Raw genomic sequence first — 6,591 nt, 5'->3', positions numbered from 1 at the left:
TCTTGTGATGCAAGGGCGAAAAAAATTCTATTTCAATTTTTCAAAATACACTAATTTCAATACAGCCGAAAGCCACCTCATCCTAGCGCAAAACTTTTTTTATCCAAAACATAAGGGTTATTTTTTAAAATTGCCGTGTTTACATTAAATAAGAAACCCGTTCAAAAACACACGTGAAAAAATTTTTCCCCGCCAAAAAAAAAAAAAAAAAAAAAAAAAACATGCAGCGCCATTATCCTCCTACCACTTCCTGTCTTCTTCTTTTTCGTGGTTTTTGCCATTCCGGTTGTTGATCATGTGACTCTTGTGATGCAAGGGCGAAAAAAATTCTATTTCAATTTTTCAAAATACACTAATTTCAATACAGCCGAAAGCCACCTCATCCTAGCGCAAAACTTTTTTTATCCAAAACATAAGGGTTATTTTTTAAAATTGCCGTGTTTACATTAAGCACATTTATTTTTCGTAAATCCAATTCGTATCCAATTTATACGGCCAATTGAAATGCAGCTATTGACCGCTGGAGATAAGCAGCAGATAACGGATGTAGCATTTTTCTTCCCCTTGTAGCACTTTGTTAGTTTAACATGTAAATTCTGATTTAAGAGGTTTTCAAACCATAACTGTTTAATTAGTACAAACTAATCCCAAAATACCGACCTGTGCTTTTGAAAATGTCTGAAGTGAAAAAGAAAATAAACTAATTTTTCATTTTTCTGACCAGAAGCCTCCATTTAGGACCAAAGATGATTTTTTTTTTCATTTCTTTTCTTTTCACTTTTTTCCCTCTAGTCTGGAATTGACGCTGTTGTCAAAATACCAAACCTTTTAACTTTTAACAGACATTTTTTTAAAAAATAACCTCTGCTTTAGTGGTTGACTTTGACTTTCAGAGTTTAAACATATAAACCCGCTTACGAGATCAGTGTTGTCTTTCTTTATGGACGCTGTTATGCTGGCAGACTCGGTGCGAACGTAAAAAAAAAAAAAAGAGAGAGAAAAACTTCAAAGCAGAAAGTTGTGACCGGACAATCCGCGCAACAGCCGATCAGGGCCAAATAAAATCTGACCTTTAACTGAGGCTCTGCCACTACTTTAAGCAGATGAATAAAAGTGGAGGTCAGAGCGATAAGGATTAAGTAACCGGGTTAGAGACCACTTGTTGACACATCGTATTAAACAGTGGAAGCAGAGGCAGATGAGACTCTAAGTAGGCCATGTTTGCTTCTCTCTCTCTCTCTGTTTTTTTTTTTTTTTTTTTAATCTACATTTCTGAGAAAACTTTCCAGAATTTGTCATTGACTTTTCCAGCAGGAGCCACGCATTCTTCACGCAGGTTTCCTTCACGGCTGAAGGCAGACCTGTGCTGGAGCATGAAAAGCTCCGTGTGTGATCTGTGAGTCTGTGAGTCAGTGGGGTGTCTCGATATGGGCCGGCAGCTCTGCTACCGATTCTTCTCCTCCTGCCTCTGCAGCTCCACGCCGCGCCGGGGGGACTTTCCCCACCCGCACACACCTCGCAGCTCCGGCGGCTTGCCGTCGATTAATGGCAGCATCCAGGAGTGTATTACAACCCGAGCGCTCTTGGACATCCCCCGTCCATCATCTAAGCATTCAAAAAGAAAGAAAAAAAATAGAAAGGGGGAAAAACGAGTGGGGGTGCGTCTGGTGTTTTTGGACAGTTGTTTTCACTACTTGTTAAAAAGAAAAAAAAAAACAGTTTTTATTGCAGCTTTTCAAGTTGATGAGTCCTGCATTAATCACAGCCTTGTGTTGTTGTTGCTTCTTCTTTTTTTCCTCCGACAAAGTCTAGAGTTTCACCCTGTGAAAAGTGTGCAAATCAAAGCGTGTGACCCCCCACCACACCTCACACCCCTCCTCTCACATCCCCACCTCCCCTGTGTTCCCTTTGACGTTTTCAGGGTGATCTCTCTCTAAACACTGCAAATCCTGACCTGTGATACCTGATGCCCACAAGTGCTTTTTGGCACCTGTTTAACTGGTGTTTTTGCAGTCTGCATATTGCTTTTTTTTTGTTCTTTTTTTTTTTTTTGTTCCCCACATTACTCCTCCTTCTGCTGCAGGTGGTCTTCCACGGCTTCTCACAGAAAAAAAAAACACTTAAACGGACGATCCCCGACTTTCAGCGCCTCGTCAGACTCTCGAGGAAAACGAACCAAGTGCGTGCGTGTGTGTGTGTGTGTGTGTCTGTGCGTAAATATCAAACGCGTATGCGGCGCGGGACAAACGGGCAGGTGTGGAAGTCAGTGATCTTCCTCATCTATCTTCACAGCCCCAGCCAGCCAACGCAGGTGTTCCCTCAGCAACTCCGATGTCGGGCCCTGCTGTTTGCCAGCTGGAGATGCGACTTAGCAGCAGCAACACAAGGGACGAGGAGGAGGAGGAGGGTGGAAATATTGCTGGCTTTGTTGTCTGCCCCCAATTATCACGGAGCATAATTTCTATATTTAGAGAGCCTCGCTGGGGAAAGACAGGGGAGGTGCCGCGCGAAGCTCACCTGTTGCTTTAAAGCAAGGGGCCTCACTTCTAAAGAGTGTGTTTTGCGCAAGGGGGACGGCGTCTGCAGCTTCGTGTCATCGCAATCCTGCAACTATTGATTTCAGGCTCTTTGTTGTTTGTTTATTACTTAGTAAAATTGCTGTGCGCACAAATTATTAGCTGCATGCATGTTTATGGGGATTACAGCTGGCAGAAGTGTAAGTATAGAGCTATCCACTTGGATGGGTTTTCCAGGCTGTTAATGAGAGTCCACCCAATCAACAGTGTCAATTTCGATGTTTTTTTTGTTGTTGTTGTTTGTTTGCTTTGTTTTTGTGTAGTCAGAAGGAATGTATGCTTCACGCGTTCTGCTTCTGGGGTTTCTTCAATTTACTGTGTCAAAAAGCTTTTCTTTTCTTCTTCTGTTTTTTGTAGTGTGTCGTTTGCAAGTGGCAATTACAGCAACACACCTGATTCACTGACAGTCCGCACCGCAAAGCTGCCAGCTGCGGTGGAAAATAAATATGCTCCTGTTTGCGTCTCCATGGAGACTTTAGCAGAAAACAGCGACGTTACGCTGAATAAAAAAAAAGTAGCAGTAGAAGAAGAAGGAGGAAAAAGAAGAAGTCACGCAAACACCGGTGTCTCTGCGAACAAGACAGTGACGTGTTTGCAATTGTTGGTATTGAATTACGGTAGCTGCGTGTCCAAATTTTAAAATTAAATTCGCGCAATGGAAACACACCAGTTTTGGAGGGGGAAAAAAGTTTCGGTGCCAAGTTTTTTTGTTTGTTTTTTTGGCCATATCAAAATTTGTTTATCGCGATAAAACTGCGACGGAAACACTAATTTCACATCACACGAGTCACATGATCGGTAACCGGAAGTTGCCACTGGCGTAAACCAGTTCAACTTAGCATTACTTTCTTTCCTTTTCATTCCAGCTCACATTTACATGTCTACAGTACAAAAGTCGCACTCAGGTCCCAGTTTAAGAAGTCTAATAAATAAATAAATAAATAAATAAATAAATAAATAAATAAATAAATGTAAAAATCAAGTAAAAATGAAGCAGTTATAAGAGAACTAAAAAGTGAAACGAATCTGAAATTAGCTTTGCGAAATACTACGTAAACCTATGAATAGTCCATAATATTGCACCAATAAGTAAAGAAAATATTGCAGGTTGGGGGACAAATTGTTTTAAGTTTCTTCATCATATTCATAATAATCATTTTCCTCTTTGGCACTTGCAGTGAAGAAAATATCAGAAAGTTTAGAGTTTTAAATCTGCAGTTAAACCGTTGTGTGTGTGCGGACTGGGGCAAACGGACTGTGGAAAATGATGCAAGTTTTACGTGTTTGGGGTCGGTTGGACTCCATTTCTGGACACAAGGGTTAAATATTAAAAATGGATTTGATATGTTTTTGCACCACTTTGATGTCTTCCGCAGTCAATAATCATAAGTGAACAGTGATGCCGAAAGAACTATATCAGAAAATCCCATAGTACCCTTATTGTAGTGTTAACCCAATAATAAATTGAATCAAATAAATTCAGTTTTATTGAATAGTAGTAGGTAAATCTTGTATGCTGTGTTCCTGTCTAAAATCATAAAGGTACAACTGGAGGCTGATAAATACATTTCATTAATTTCTAGCAGACATTTGATTGGACCCCGCTCCCCTCACGCCTGCTGACCCAGTCTGTGTGGGAGTCTCTGCAGAGCTGCCGTTTGGGTTTTCCTCTGGGAAATCCGAGCTTGACGACTAAACATGGTAATTCCCCACTAAATAACATCAGACATCAAATAGACCCTCAGCATAATGACAACTCATCCCTACAGGAGATTACGACTGAGCTGGCTGGTACACACGGCACCATGCAGTGCCATTCACAAATATGATCTGTCGTGGATTTATGTGGTGATAATCACAAATTTGATGAGGCCACTTTAAATAAAAAGCAATTATCTTGGAAAAACCACACAACTGTGTGAAATTCTATTGTTCTGTTTGGTGCTGAGATATCAAGTACAACAAAGTCCAAAAGCTCGTCAAGTCCAAGTGAATTCAAGAATTCATTGTTGTAAAACTCAAAGGTTGTTTTCACACCTGATAATCTGGTAGACTCGGATCAAAATGCAACATTTGTTATATTTTCAACCCAACTAATTGAAAAGCTGTTCCCCTCCTCGCCTGTGGTGGCGCTGCACCAAGAGCTACTGAAAGAAACGCCATAAAAACCTCTGAAGAAAACACTCAACTTCCTTCTTCACAAAATGGAAACAAAAATGGAGTAGCGTTAGATTTTGTGGTCTTTTGTCGTTGGCATAGGCCCACAAGCCATTTCTCCGTCTAGTGCTAACTCTCTCATTCGTTTTGGTTGTATTTACCCAGAATGCTTTGCACTATGGTCCGCTTCCTGATTCTGGAGTGGTCTCTGTCCTGCTTGGTGTTCACATATGCTTTTGAACTGCACCAGGGTTTTCTTGAAACAAACCAAGACCCAAGAGAGAGAGAGTTGTAGGCGGACCAAAGTTTACTTTTTGGTCCGCATCAGGGTTCGATTACGCATTCATACAAACCCAAAACGAACCGACCTTTCTAGCCAAACAAACCAGAGTTCCATTAAAGCGCCCTAAAAGGGCTGGTGTGAATCCACTATAAGTCTAGTTGACAACCTTTTCTGTCTCTTTTCCAAGTCACTTGACTAAAGTCCACAAAAGACTTTGGTTAGAGGTTCACCTTCTAGCAGAACCATAACAAATACAACCAGAGCCACAATGTAATATGGTTTAGATGAAACCATATTCAAGAGTTACAATGTCCAGACCAAACTCTAATTGGCGTCATGTGATTCAAGGGATGAGTTAAGTTTAGTGGTATTAGCACAGACGGCCAGATAGATCTGGTAAACCCAAACAGGTGGTAAAACGTGAACTGGCGATGTCTGGAGAATGACGTTGTTGCGGCGATCTTCAACTCACTCTGGAGAGTTCCTCTAATGTCCAGTGAGACGTTGGGAAAGTGGGATCAGAATGGGACATTGATCGTCTTTTGGCACGCCTTACACCACTAACAGGTACCAGTCCAGATAAAGTCCAGACCAAGAAGAACCTACATAATAAAACTGGAATGCATGGGCCCCTAATAAGAAAGAGCAATAGATGATCTTCATTGGTTGACTTGAATGGAACCAATGAAGAAACAAGATTTTGTCTATTGTTGGAGACAATGAACAGAATCTATCAGATGAAATCGTTTTAACTAAACCCTGACTGAGACTGGATTACCTTACAGTAGCCATAGATGTCTTTAATATTTGTGTTAACTGCTGCAATAAAGGTTTTAATTTACAAAACAAAAAACTGCTTTAAAAGTCAAGAAAAATAACTCATCAGCAGATGAGCTCACCCTGTGAAGTCAGACTTTTGTTTGTCTTGATGCTTCACTCCAGGTTGTAGTAGTCTGCTTTGACCATTAGGTAAGCAAAGCCAAAATCCTCGCTGCCCCGGTTTAACAGCGTTCTGCAGGGAGACTGTACTTTGGCACCCTGACTACCGGTGAAAGTGGAAATGTGCTTTGTTGCCCCCCAGTCAGGCGGAAAATTGCGAACCCATTTGTCTTTGTGTGCCAAGATGCAGAGGTCAGTAAATGGATTCCTTCATGACAAGTTTGCAGAATCGAATGTTTTTCCACGGCCTCGCCCTTTCACACCTGCACCTCCCAGGTAAAAAAAAAAGGAAAAAAAAAAAAAAACAAGGGGAGAAGGAGAGAAAAGAGGGCTTAGAGCGAGAGACTTAAATGCAGGGGGAGAGAAAAACGATACCACGGAAGAATTCGCCATGAAATCCTGCACTTCTATTGGCGATTTCAGCTCGTTTGAACCCAAATACGTTTAGCTAACTGTGGCAGATGAAATGCTGGTGTTGGCCACCATCCAGACCCGGGAGAATACCGCTAATTATTTCTGCGTGTGACCGCAGAACATTCTTGCAGGCTTAAAATGATGTCTTCCCAGACCTGAAAACACCAACTGCTTGATTTGAGATAATAACAGCAACATTTCAACGTTTTTTCACTGCTTGAT

The sequence above is a fragment of the Poecilia latipinna genome, unplaced genomic scaffold (assembly GCF_001443285.1).
Source record: "Poecilia latipinna isolate Pla-1442-1.1 unplaced genomic scaffold, P_latipinna-1.0 Scaffold615, whole genome shotgun sequence".
NCBI classification, from domain to species: Eukaryota; Metazoa; Chordata; class Actinopteri; order Cyprinodontiformes; family Poeciliidae; genus Poecilia; species Poecilia latipinna.
This window is presented reverse-complemented; position numbering follows the sequence as displayed.